The sequence below is a fragment of the Ceratotherium simum genome, unplaced genomic scaffold, assembly GCF_057802395.1.
Source record: "Ceratotherium simum simum isolate JZ-2026a unplaced genomic scaffold, ASM5780239v1 HiC_scaffold_43, whole genome shotgun sequence".
Classification (NCBI taxonomy): Eukaryota; Metazoa; Chordata; class Mammalia; order Perissodactyla; family Rhinocerotidae; genus Ceratotherium; species Ceratotherium simum.
The window spans coordinates 7,076,576-7,090,244 of NW_028261259.1; the positions used below are offsets into that span (position 1 = coordinate 7,076,576).

The window sequence follows — 13,669 nt, forward strand, 5'->3', positions numbered from 1 at the left end:
CTGGCCTGGAGGGCGGGTGGGGCCTTCACTGAGGACTCCTGAGGCTCACCATAGGCCCTGGTGTTCACGCATGTGCCCTTTGCCTGAGGGGTTGAACCCAAGACCAAAGGGCACTCAAAGCAGCCAGAGAAAGAAGGGGCCAGGAGAGAGGAAGGCAGGTAGGCGAGGTGGCCAGGGCTCGCCCACCTCCTCTCCTCAGGTCCCCGAGAGTGAGAGAGAGAGAGAGAGAGAGAGACAGAGAGAGAGAGAGAGACAGAGAGACAGAGAAAGAGTGAGAGATCCCTGACCTCTGAGTATCTGCTGCCACCACTGCTGCCAACTCACATGCCATCCCACTTCCCCCCACCATCCCCAGGAGTGGCCCCCAGGGCCAGCCACACCACAGAGAGGCCCCTTCATGGTCACCTCCGTGCTGTCCCTTCCGGACCTGACCCCAGTGCAGGGGAAAAGGTTCAGACAATCTTCTACATGTCCCTCTCCATGAGAATTGTCTTCTGCCAGTCTCACATGCCCAAACCACACCCCCAACATCCTCCTTTGTCTGTAGCTGAAGATAGGAGGAGAATCTCTGCCATTGTGTTGGAGACGCAGTTTCCCCCATGTACACGTGTTCTTAAGCTGGGTATTGTTTTCTCCAGCTAACCTGTCTTGTGAAGGATTTGGCCAGCCATAGAACCTTAAGGGAAGAGGCGGAGGGGTTTCTCTCTCCGCCACCGCCGCCAACAGCCCTGAGCTGGCTCAGTGCCTCAGACCTGGCCAGGGGCAGCCCATCCCCTGTCGCCTTCTCCTGGGGCATCCCAGGAAAGCTTCACAGCCAGCCCCACCCCACTCGCTACTGCCAAGACCATCGTCCTCCCTCGGGAGGACGCAGCAGGACAGGGAACCTGGTGTGGGAGGCCGCCAGATCTCAGTTCTGGCACACAGGTTGCCAGGCTGCTTCCTCCTCTGAGGGGGCCCAGCACACGCCCCAGGAAAATTGGCGGCAGGCCCCGGGGCTCTCTCCTCCAGAACTCGTCCACTTGAAAGGGGTCTGGCCCAGGTGGCTGGTTCGACCGGTTGGAAAGAAATCTTTTTCTTCTCTGAGAGACTGTTGTTTGTCATCTCCTTGACATGAGATGATAGAGAATTGTTCCCATTTCCCTTTCTACTTGAAACCTGATGGATACATTGCCGACTGTCTTTAGAGACTGCAGGTCTTTCTGAAACTCTTTTCAGTGCGCTGGCTTACTTCAGCATCATTTCATTGTTCCATCCGAAATTCCTTTCAGTTGGATCTATTTTCCTTTCTAATCCTTTTGTATACCTAGATATTTAAAAGCTGCTCAAATCTATAATGGAGAAAAGTTGGGTTACAAGTCTTTCAGACAACATGTAAACCCAAATTTTACAGTTTCTACACAAAATGTCTCTGCCATGTTTCTAGCAGCTTTCCTTCCATATATTTTCCTCCCGGACTTCCTGTGACAAAATTGCGTTTCTAAAAGCCAGTCCTCTGTTCACTCTCTTGGCCAGTCACATTTCCATAGAAAGAAAAAGGACTGGATTTTCCAAAGATGCAACAAGAATGATCAAGTCCTGAGTCACACCTAGACAGCCTGCTCCTGTTCTCCATGAATTGTAAAATTGAAGTTAATTATCTCGTTCATTTTGTCTAAATCTATTGGGTCACTTTGGCACTGAGCCCCTAAACTGGTCTACAGCTTGCTTCAGCAGAGACCAAACTCTCTCTCAAGTGCTTGCATTTGTGTGCTGAGTAGGTATTGTATTTATGTAGATCTTATTGAACAAAAGATCTTCACTGATTCACTCAAGTACTTAAGTATCAACCATGTGCCCAAAGGTCTTGCAATGTTGGGGGTCTGCGAGGAAGACAGATATGTCTAAACAGATAAATTACACTACAGAAATAATTTGAATGAAAGAGATATGAATAAACTGCCATGGGACTCCAGGAACAGAACCCCCATGGGTTGACCTACAACTAAGAGATACAGCTCTGTCCTGGGGCTATGAGGAGAAAAACAACCACCATGGGGGGTGGATAGGCTTTGTGCCATCCAAGGAAAGGAAAAGAAAGGGAGAGAAGATAAATAGAAAACAGTTTAAACGGAAAGGTTTTTTTCTTCTTCTGAGTGATTCTGCCACCCACTTTTGGAGCACACTGCTTGCTGATGTCCTTTCTGGCCAGTCTTATCCTTCAGCCGGCTTCTAGAGACTTCAACAATTCGATTGTAATGAGCTGGGCTCCTCCGTGCAGACAGTGCCAACTATGGAGGGAGCCAGGAGGGGAGCCAAAGAGTCACAGGACTCTGCACAAAGCAGATAAATCGCAGAGCCCAAGCTCAGTGCTCTTATGTGATGCTCTTTGACTACAACTCCAAGTGAATTCTCTAACGACTATCTCCGCTCGCACTGCCAACACCATCGTCCTCCGTGGAGTCGATGGAGCTAGGCTTGGGTTGGGCAGGGAAGGGAGCTGGGTGTGTCAGGCCGCCAGATCTAAGGTCTGGCACACAAGTTGCTGGGTTGCTTCCTCCTTTGAGGGGGCCCAGCACACGCCCCAGGAGACTTGGCGGCAGGCACCAGGGCCCTTTCCCCCGGATCTTGTCCACTTGAAAGGGGCCTGGCCCAGGTGGCCGGTTGGGCTGGTTGGACAGCCTCCTTTGGACAAAGCAGGCGAGCCGAGCCAGCCTTCCAGTCGCCCCCGGCGTGGCACCACCGCCCTCAGGCCGAGGGCCTCACACGTGACCTCCATCGAGGATTTCTCCTCAGAGCCGTGGCCTGGGCACTAAGAAGGACAGGCCTTCCCGACTCCAGAGATGATGCTGGGACCCGTCACCGAAAGGGCCTGACTGTGTGGCAGCGGTTCCCCAAGCTGGCGGCCTGCTGGGGCCAAACTCACTGCTTGGCCATAAGCCTGTCTGAGCCCTTCTGATTCCACAGAGACATTCCTCCACTTGGTTGGGGTCGAGAAGTTTGGGCATGGGGTGAGGCCGTGGTTTTGCCTTTCCAGGAAGAAATGAGACCCAGCAAAAAGCAGCTGGCTGAGGCAGAGCCTTGACCTGACACCCTAGTCGGCCTTTGGCCACCAAGTCCAGACCACTGCTTCCAAAGAAGAGAAGCGGCCGGCCAGCTGATTGCAAGTGGGGGATGGGAGGGAAACAACAGCTGAAACCAAGTCAAGAAGGGCAGCGATGGAACAGCTGCAGCTGGGTGGCGCCAGCCGGTCAGAGCCTGGAGGGATGGCAGGGCCTTCACTGAGGACCCCCGAGGTCAGCCCTAGGCGCTGGCGGTCACACATGCACCTTGGCTTGTGCAGGAGTGTGGGGCATTGAACCCAAGCCTGCAGGGCTCCCAGAGCGGCCAAAGCAAGAAGGACCCATGGGAGAGGTAGTCGAGGTGGGAAGGAGGTGCCACCTTACTCTCTTCAAGTCCCCGTGGGAGAAAGAGAGAGAGAGAGACAGAGACAGAGACAGAGACAGAGAGAGAAATGCAGAGAGACAGAGAGATATTCCTGACCTCTGAGTCTCTGCCTCCACCGCTGGCTGGTGCCAACTCACACGCAATCCCACTTCCACCCATCACCCCCACGTCTGCCCCGGGGACAGCCCCACCACAGAGAGGCCGGTTGCTGGTCATCTCTGTGACATCCCTTCCGGACCTGACCCCAGTTCAGGGGAAAAGTTTCAGACAAGTCTTTACGTGTCCCTCTGCATGACAATAGACTTCCTCCCATCTCCCATTCCACAGGCCCACCCTTGACATCCACCATTGTCATTAGCTCGGGAGAGGATGCAAGACGGGAGTCTCTGCTATTGTGTGGGGAGACTCAGTTTCCCAGGTTTCCCCCTTGGACACATGTTCTTCAGCTGGGTCTGATTTTCTCCAGACAACCTGTCTTGTTAATGATTTGGCCAACCATAAGAACCAGAAGGCAAAGGGCGGAGAGCGATTCTCTCTCTGCCTCCGACAGCCCCGAGCTGGGTCGGTCCCTGAGACCTGGCAGGGGCAGCCCATCCCCCGGCACCCTCTCCCTGGGCATCCAAGGGCAGGCTCGGCACCAGCCCCCCCCCACTAGCTACTGCCGTGACCATCGTCCTCCCTCAGGAGGCCTGGGCAGGACAGGGACCTGGCTGTGGGAGGCCTCCAGACCTCAGGTCTGGCACACCGCTTGCCAGGCGGCTTCCTCCTCTGACGGGGTCCCAGCACACGCCCCAGGAGACTTGGCACCCGTCCCCAGGGCTATATCCTCCAGAACTCCTCCCCTTGGAAGGGGCCTGGCCCAGGTGCCAGGTTCGGTTGGTTGGCCAGCCTCCTTTGGAGAAAGCAGGCAAGCCGAGCCAGGCTTGCAGTGGCCCTGGTGAGACACCTGGTACCTCAGGCAGAGGGCCTCCTCCGTGCCCTCCATGGCGGATTTCTCCCCGGAACCATGGCATGGGCACTAGGAAGATCAGGCATTCCTGACTCCAGGGAGGAGGCTGGGACCTGTGGCTGGAAGGGCTTGGTCAGTTAGGCCCTGGCCCCCAATCCCTGTGGTGCCATCTGCCTGTCTCGACACTTCTTACTCCACAGAGCCTTTCCTACACCTGGCCTGGCACCAGTCGCAAAGTGCAGGCGTGTTGTGAGGCCATGGCTTTGTCTTTCCCGAAAGAAATGAGCCCCAGGAAGTACCAGCTGGACCAGTCAGAGCCTTGAGCTTGAAGCCCAGTACACCTGTGGCCCTCAGGGCCAGAGCAATGCTCCCAAGGCAGAGAAGCGGCCTTCAAGCTGAGTGGGAGTGGGGGAGGGGAGGGAGACAACAGCTGAAGCCAAGTCAAGTAAGGTGGCGATGGAACAGCTGCAGCTAGGTGGCGCCAGCCGATCAGAGCCTGGAGTGAGGGCGGGGTCTTCACTGAGGACCCCTGAGGGCAGCCCTAGGCCCCGGTGGTCACGCATGCGCCCTTGTCTTGTGCGGGGGTGTGGGGGGTTGAACGCAAGCCCGCAGGGCTCCCAGAGTGGCCAGAGAAAGAAGGGCCCATGGGAGTGGTAGGCAAAGTGGGCAGGTGGCACCACCTTACACTCCACATGTCCCCAAGGGAGAGAGACAGAGACAGAGAGAGAGAGAAAGGCAGAGAGAGAGAGAGATCTCTGACCTCCGAGTCTCTGCCTCCACCGCTGTCTGGTGCCAACACACACCCCATCATACTTCCACCCATCACCCCCACGTCTGCCCTGGGGCCAGCCCAGCCACAGAGAGGCAGGTTCCTGGTCACCTCTGTGCCATCCCTTCCGGACCTGACCCTAGTGCCTGGGAAACGGGTTGGACAAACCTTTATCTGTGTCTCTGCATAACAATCATCTTCATACCCTCTCCCATTCCACAGGCCCACACATGACATCCACCTTTGTCGTTAGCTCAGCAGAGGATGCAAGTTGAGAATCTCTGCTATTGTGTGGATTGACTCAGTTTCCCGGGTTTCTCCCATGGACACATGTTCTTCAGCTGTGTCTGATTTTCTCCAGCCAACCTCTCTTGTTAAGGATTTGGCCAGCCCTAAGAACCTGCAGGGAAAGGGCAGAGGGGGATTCTCTCTCCCCGTTTCCTCCCCCTCTCTCTCCCCCTCCCTTGCTCAGATATTTTCTCACAGAGCAGACAGTTTTCTTATCTTCTTCCTTTCTCTCTCCTCACTCCCCAGGGCTCCTCTCTAATCCTTCATTTACTTATTTATTTTTTTAAATTTTTGTTTATTGCAGTAACATTGGTTTACAACATTGTATAAATTTTAGGTGTATATCATTATGCTTCTATTTCTGCATAGATTACATCGTGTTCACCACTCAAATACCAATTACAAACCATCACCACTCCTTTCTAATCATTGGTTTGATTTCCTGCTTGACCAAACAGTTATTCATGAGAGTCTTTATTGGCTTATAAATTGTCTGATTTGTTTAAGATATGTTGGCAGTTAATGAACATTTTTGCGTGCAAGTTGGTTAATGAACTGGATTTCAAATCTGCCCGTTCCTCTCATGAGCTACTGAGTCTGAATGTCTGTGGTTGGCCATCTATCTCTCTTCTGGTGGCTTCAAGAATAGATTGCTATGTCAAAATTTCTTGCTGGACAAGGATAGGACCTAATTTTATAATAATATGCTTTCTTTGCTTTGGAGTAGGAAGTTTGATATTTATATGCGGGCACGTGTGTGTGTATGCTCCAAACATATTTAATGATAAATCAAGATTAACAATATATATGATTCCTAGATTGACTTTTTTTGGACAAATACTGAAAAGTTAATTGAATACTCTTACTTTGGTTGTAGTTAGGTTCACTTTACTTCATATTTTTAAAATCCTTTTTCAAATATATGATACTATAATTGAACATATACATTTTGACTGCTAACCACCTTTTAGTCCCTAAATATTTTGCCTTCAGATATGTTTACCATTATAAACATTCATATATATAAGTTTCATATTCGTTGTGGCTTTACTTTTGTGAGCACGTGTATGGAATATCACTGAGAATCCCCTTTCTTTCAGCATCTATGTTCAGTGTTAGTTTCCTATGTCTTCGTGGAATGTAGAGTAACATACAATATTGAAAAAGTGATTTAAGTAACTTCAGTATAGTATAACTGCTATATGTAGCATTATCTCTGTGGTTCTATTTTTAAATTTTATACTTTGCTTTTTTTCTTTTTTCCTTGCTTTGCTCCATTTAAAGTAATTTTCCTTATCTAGCCACGAACCCTAGACCACCAAAGCAGAGCGTTCAAACTTAACCACTATGCCACCAGGCTGGCCCTTATTTTACAATATTTTTAATTTGAGAAATAAGAAGAACCCAGAATCTGAAGTCTTGCCTCACTGCCTCCTCAATGTTAGATGAAAAATTAATTAGTATTTTACTTCTTTTCTTTTTCTCCAAATCCAGTGTCTCTTTTCTCCTAATCCAGTATAGATTAAGCTCTTGGTTCAAGATGGTTTTAAATTTTATGCACATTCTTTAAAGTAGTTTGTGTTTTGCATTTTTTAAAATCACATTAACACAAAGTACTGAGACAATTGTTTTAATTTTTCAGTGTTCACTTCTTTGGTATAGTGCTTTTTTTTGAAACCTGTCAACCTCAAAATTGATTATGGATCTGAATTATCTGGAAGGCTTGTTAAAACACAGAAGGTTTGCTGTACCCCATCCCAAACATTCTGATTCAGTAGGTCTCGGGTGGAGACTAGCATCTCCCAATTGTGATTCAAAGCTCCTCTGCCTAACATTCCTTATTTTTTTCATTTCAGAAGCAGTAAAATCCATATCTGAGTGTGCAGGCTGTCCCTACCCAATCCTTTGATTTTTCACAGGTGTTATGCCACAATAATCTTCTTGTACTCCTAACTCCACCTCAGCATTTGGAGGCCCCAACTGACACAAAAACGTTCTTCATTTTTCTTCTGAAAGGAGTGCTTTATTTTTAAAATGTGACACAATCTGCAATAAGTTTAATGTGGATGCTGTTCTCTGCTCTTTAGACATTGAAATTTACTTATACAACACCTGCAATTTACTTATACAACACCTGCACCATGCTTCCTTGTTCTCAGTATTTAATGCTCTAATATTGGAAACACATGGGGCTTCTGGACATTCTGGACACTCTCCCTTCTTCAAGTTTAATTGATCCTATCACACCTGAACTAAGTTGAACTAAAGTTGGCCATATCATGGCTAGTCACATGACGATCAGGTATATGTGTAGTATGTGTGCACCTCACAGAAACAGAATGTTCCTGGAGTGTGCATCTCAATGATTCTTCTCCTAAAATTTGATTAAATGTGTTCTAAATAGAGGTTCTTAGTTTCAGTTAAATGTACCTAATTCATACATACAGTACTGTAAAATTTTCTATATCTTAAACTTATTTTGTTGAATAGCGTGTAAATTATTTCTATACCCCCAAGCTCACACGTTTGATTTTAAAATTTATTTTCTTTTCAAGTTAAAGAAAGAATTTTTATTAAAAGAAAGAAATGCAAAGAAGTATCCAAAAGAATGAAATACTAGGAGTATGGAGGACTATATACTTCAAAGGGGTTTCCCTCCACATAACACTATCTTCCATAAAATATAATGTTATTGCATTCTTGAGTTCACATGATGTAAGCCAAGTCTCAAAGGACAGAAGAAGGAAATTGTAAGCACTAGAAACATTTGGATTCACCCAGTGGTCAAAGGCCAGTATGATCCCCTAACGAAAGGATTTGTCTTTGAGTCACCAGTGACTTGAGGGAATGAATCTACGAGTCACAGATTAGTTGTGAGTCACAAAAAAAAGGCACTTAGCTTGGTGTCATCTCACATGACTGTGAGCAGAAACCAGTGACATACTTCTCTGGAGGAAAGAATCTAAACTAAAGCCTTACATTCTGTACACATTAAAATCAGACAAATATGAGCTCATAATCAAAGTTCTCCAAACAAATAAGGAATACATGCCATTGTCGATAAGAGTCATAAGACATAAGGAAATTAAATGTAAAACTATAGATTTAAACACTAAAACCTTCACTATTAGACTTACCAACTTCAAGATATAAAATAACTGTGTATAAGAAATGGAACAACAAAAAATAGAATAACAAAATCAAACAGGAGACTCTAGAAATGATATGACATATTTGGCAGAGGGCCTTATAGAACTTTAAAAGATTAAAAATACATAACTGTTGAGTTTTAAAACTTCATAGATGGGTCCTACAACAGAAGAGAGAATAGAAAACCAAATTTGAATTCTGAAGGAAATAGAATACAGCATAGAAAGACAAGGAACTAAAAAACATGAAAGATAATTTAGATATGGAGATGATGAGAGAGAGTAAAGAAAAAGGAGAAATAAAGTACTGTACAACAAAAACAAGTGAGTCATGAGGGTAAAACTGAAAGTTAAAGGGTCTCTAAACTTCTCAGGAGATGAGAAACTATATCCACTTCAGGCAATGTGGGCTGGTGGTAAAATAGAAGTAGAGAATATAACTCTCACCCAAATAGAGGAGATACAATAGAATATGGAAAACAAGTATAAATCAATAAATTTTAAAGGGAAATAACATAATAAAATTTGTGGAAAAAAAGAGGGAAAACATATAGATAGTGGGAGCAAAAGAAGGATATAAATAATCACAAGAAATGTAAATGGAATAAATTCTCGAGTAAAATTCATATTGTTAAATTTGATGTGACAATGATAAATTTAGCTGTATTTTGTTTACAAGACTTGTGAAAACTAAAAAACATGGAAAACTAGAAATTCAAAACAGAATAGAAGATATGAAGGTATGCTAGGAAAATATCAATCAAAAATCAAGCCAGGGTAGCTATAATAATATGAGATAAAACAGATGAGGAAAAAAGCATCATTAGGAATTAAGTGGTTAATCACCAATGGTATATAAGTTCAACTTATCATGAAGATATAGTCGTTATACTACACACGATGTCATGTGAAGATAATATAACCTCAACCAGGAAAGGAAGGAGGAGAAGTAAGAGGAGAAGAAGGAGAAGACAAGAAGAAAAAGTCGGAGGAGGAGGAGGAAGTACAGGAGAAGGAGGCAGAGGAAGAGGAGAGGTAGACATAATATATCATTATAGTGAATAATTTCAACTTTCCTCTGAGACAAAGAATAACATATATCTAATAATAGAGTGTTTGAAAAACAAATTAGCAAGTTGGATTTAATGGATACACATCGAACCGTATACCCAACAAGTGAAGAACGCCTATTCTTCACAGGGACACGGGGAGCATTAACAAGCAGTGAGCAAGAAGTAGGGTACTAATCAATCCTCAAATAATAGAACACTTGAAATAAGTACAAGTGAGTGCTCCATTTTATTCTTGATGCTATTACAAATCCCAGGCAATAGAAATGCAGAGAATTTTCTTTGGCTTAGGTGTTATTTGTGTTTAGAAAGTCTGTAGAAAAGATGAAGACAATATGGGCTATCAGGAATAGGTACCGTTAAAGATGTTAATGATTAATTTTAATTTTATATTTTTAAAATAAGAAATGGATGAGAAGCTTTTTAAACTTTACAATGCTCTCTCTCTTAGATTCTTAAGTGTTGCTAGTCCTTTCAGTCCTTCTAGATTCTTTCAATTGTTCCTGCCTGTTGATGATTCCTCCTTCAATGGATCTCTGAAGTTCACCTTAGTTTCCTGGTTTTGATGGTGGCAGACGCACAGGTTTGAGGGGACAGAGGTTAGGCAATTTGATTGAGAGCCTTCTGTTGCACCATTCTCATCGTGCACATGTCATGCGTCTATGCATGTCATGTACATTTCAGTTGCAATTATTCTTCCTGCCCAGGGCTTTCTCCAATATCATGCTAATATTGTTGCTCTTCTAGGAAGGATTTAATGGTGTGCTCATATAAACAAGCATTTTGGATCCTGAACCAAAGAGCCATTTACAAGTCTACTCTGAATGTGATCTGTTTTTCCATTCATTGTACTTTCTTCTGTGTATTTAACCAGTTTCTTTCATGAGTGTGGAATTCAGTAAGGATGTTCCACAGCTGGAGTCATGTTATTTTCTTTAGTTATAAATTCTAAGGCTTCAGGAGTGCCATCTGTTATCACAGACATTCGAGTCAATAGCAAATTTATTTTAATAAAGTCATTGTATTGCATTTGAAGGAAATCATTTTGAGTATTTTCCCTAAGGATCCTTATCCCTCTATGCAGGTTTCAGTACAAGAACTACGAGTATGTTCTGTCCTTGGATTTTGCCATTGAGGAAATCAACAGGAAACCTCATATCTTGCCCAACGTGTCCCTGAGATTTGATCTCTATAATGCCCTGCCCAGTGAAAGGAGGACATTGGAGAGTTCCCTGATTTGGCTCTCAGGGTTGGGAAGGACATCCCTAATTACAACTGCAGGAGAGAGAGTAAGTCTCTAGCGGTCCTTACAGGAAGGACCTGGGCAATTTCTGCCCAGATTGGAACACTGCTGGAACTGTACAAATTTCCACAGGTAAGACTGGGTGGGATGGGGAGAGATGAAACCACGTCTTCTTTGGTGCCATTCTCAGGGGCTAAAAAAGGAAGAGAGGAGGAGACTGCGTTTGTGCATCTCTCAAAGGATATGATCTCAAAGGTTCCGTATACAGGACCTCGATGAAGTATGACATTTCCTTTATTTGGAGTAGAGAGAAGGTTGAGGGGGAAGGAGACAAAGCAGTTTCCTGGAACTCTGACTGCTCTTATTTTATAGAAAGCTTTCAGGGAGTGCAAAATGATTAGAAAATGAAATGAGCATTTGTCCCCTTCTACCACTCCAGGTGTTGCTGAACAGCCTTCAGGACTGAGAGCGTGATTTTTGCCAATCCCCTGCCTCATATTGCTTCCAATTGTCTTTTCCTTTTAGCTTACCTGTGGTCCTTTTGATCTTACCCTGAATGATGATGAGCAGTTTCCATCTCTCTATTAGACGGCCCCCAGGGACACATCTCTAGCCATTGGCATGGACTTTTTGCTGCTTCATTTCAGTTGGATCTGGGTGGGGCTGGTCATCTTGGAAGACAAGGAAGGAGTTGAGTTTCTCTCAGAATTGAGAGGAGAGATGGACCGGAATGGAACTGTGCAGCCTTTGTGGAAATGATTCCTGTGACTGAAAGCTCATATTACTCAAGGACATGGCCATACGATTTGCAAGTATAGGAAACAGAAGGGAGTGTGGTTATCATTTATGGTGATTCCGACTCTCTCGTAAGCTTGAGCTTTTCTACTTGGGAGTATTTAGTGATATGGAAAGTCTGGGTCACGACGTCAGAGTGGGATTTTATTCACAGTGAGAGATATTTCATCCTTGACTCATTGTATGGGACTCTCATTTTTTCACACCATCGTAGTTAGGTCCCTGGCTTTGCAAATTTTATCCAGACAGTTAACCCTTCCAAATATCCAGAAGACATTTACCTCACTATGTTGTGGTTTCCCTTTATTCCTTGCACGATTTCTGAGTCTTACCGTAAAACACTGGAGAATTGTCCACCTAATGACATCTTAAGATGGCTGCCTTGGCAGATTTTTGACACAAGCATGAGTGAATGGAGTTACATTATGTAAAATGCTGTGTATGCTGTGGTCTGGAATCTTCTCAATCTGCTTCTTCAACATGCAGAAATGCAGTCAATGCGAAATGGGGAAGGTCTGGTGTTTTGTCCCTGGCAGGTAAATTCTCTTCGACTTAATAGAACGTACACTCGTAAAAGTGACTTTCTTATGGTTCCACAGGTGCTCAAACCAAGCAGTTAGGATTCTTTCTCCAAGAAAAGCACAAGAGTTTCTATACTTGTTTCACTCTCTAGGAGGTATATCTAGTCCTGGGTAGTAAGTCATCTACAAGAAGGTTCTAGTGGCAACGAGGAAGTGAGCTATGAGTCAATATCAATGCTTTGTGTTACAAAGGATCCCAACATCCTGCCTGCCTAATGTTTCAATAGGGAATATCCTCTCTTCTCCCATGAAGCTCCTCAATGACAAGAAGAGGAGAATTTGTCCTTTATGTGCCTATCTGGTGCTGACCATCATAGTCAATACTTTACATAAATGATCTCATTTAATTCTGCAAAGCTTTAGGTATTGCTAACATCATTTTGCAGATTGATGGTCTGGGAAAATTCAGAGAGTGCATGAGGGTGGCTAGATTGGACTTTGTACTCGAGATTTGTCTGACTCCTATCACCACTGATCATCTTGATATTCTTGTCTTTAGGCATTTTCTCTTGAAACTAACTGATATATTAGAAACATTATGATATTTTAGTTCTCCATATGATTTCATTTGCTTTACTTCATTGGATACTTGTAATAAAGGTACATTATGAAGCAAGGATTACAGACAATGAAAGACTGTCCCCAATTCAGGGTTTTTCTTTTTAACACCCGGGCCCACTTCACCATAGTATGATGTGTCTCTTTTAGCTGCACCCCTTTCTGAGGAACATAGAATTTAACATTCCTGCTGGTGACTCACTGAATTTGGCTGATGAAGGGAAATCAGATTCAGAGTAAACCATTCTCAACTTTTGGAATTTTCCCGAAGGTTTTGGACTTAAGATGAAAGTAAGAGAATATTCCCAACATGCTCCACGTGGTCAAGAATTGTCTTTATCTGAGGAGGTGATTGAGTGGGACACGGGAATTACTGAGGTGGGTTGAACCCAATCACAAATACTTACACCACACATGAATAACCAAAATCTTGTTTGGGTTTTGTGTCCCCTCAGAGCTTCATAAAGGGCCACATATGGGAATTTAACAATTCACTTCCAACTGAAGTAATTTTTTCATTTACCAACAATCCAAGATGGAAGCAAGACCTTCATAAGCAAAATATTGCAAGTTGCTGAAGGTTCAGAAAGTGGTTAGTAATTTTCACGAATAATTTTTTTTAAAAAATTAAGTTATGTACATGTTTTCTAGAGATAATGTTACTGCACACTTAGTACACTACAGTATAGTGTAAACATAACTTTTTTATGCGCTAGTTCATTAAAAAATTGGTGTGACTCACTTTATTGCAATATTGGATTTATTGCTTTGCTCTGGAAACAAACTCACAGTATTTCTGAGGTGTACCAGTGTTTTATATCATACAAAAAGCATGGCGTCCAAA

At 44.4% G+C, this 13,669-nt stretch overlaps 1 protein-coding gene and 1 pseudogene across 10 annotated transcripts in view; one reads left to right on the top strand and one right to left on the bottom strand.

Annotated features, from left to right (window-relative positions):
• Nucleotides 1–13,669, bottom strand: part of LOC147911499 (ral guanine nucleotide dissociation stimulator-like) — a 260,781-nt gene that overhangs the window by 116,993 nt on the left and 130,119 nt on the right. The window lies entirely within an intron of this gene.
• The window catches only part of LOC147911501 (vomeronasal type-2 receptor 116-like), a 28,090-nt pseudogene continuing 17,615 nt past the window's right edge, over nt 3,195–13,669 (top strand).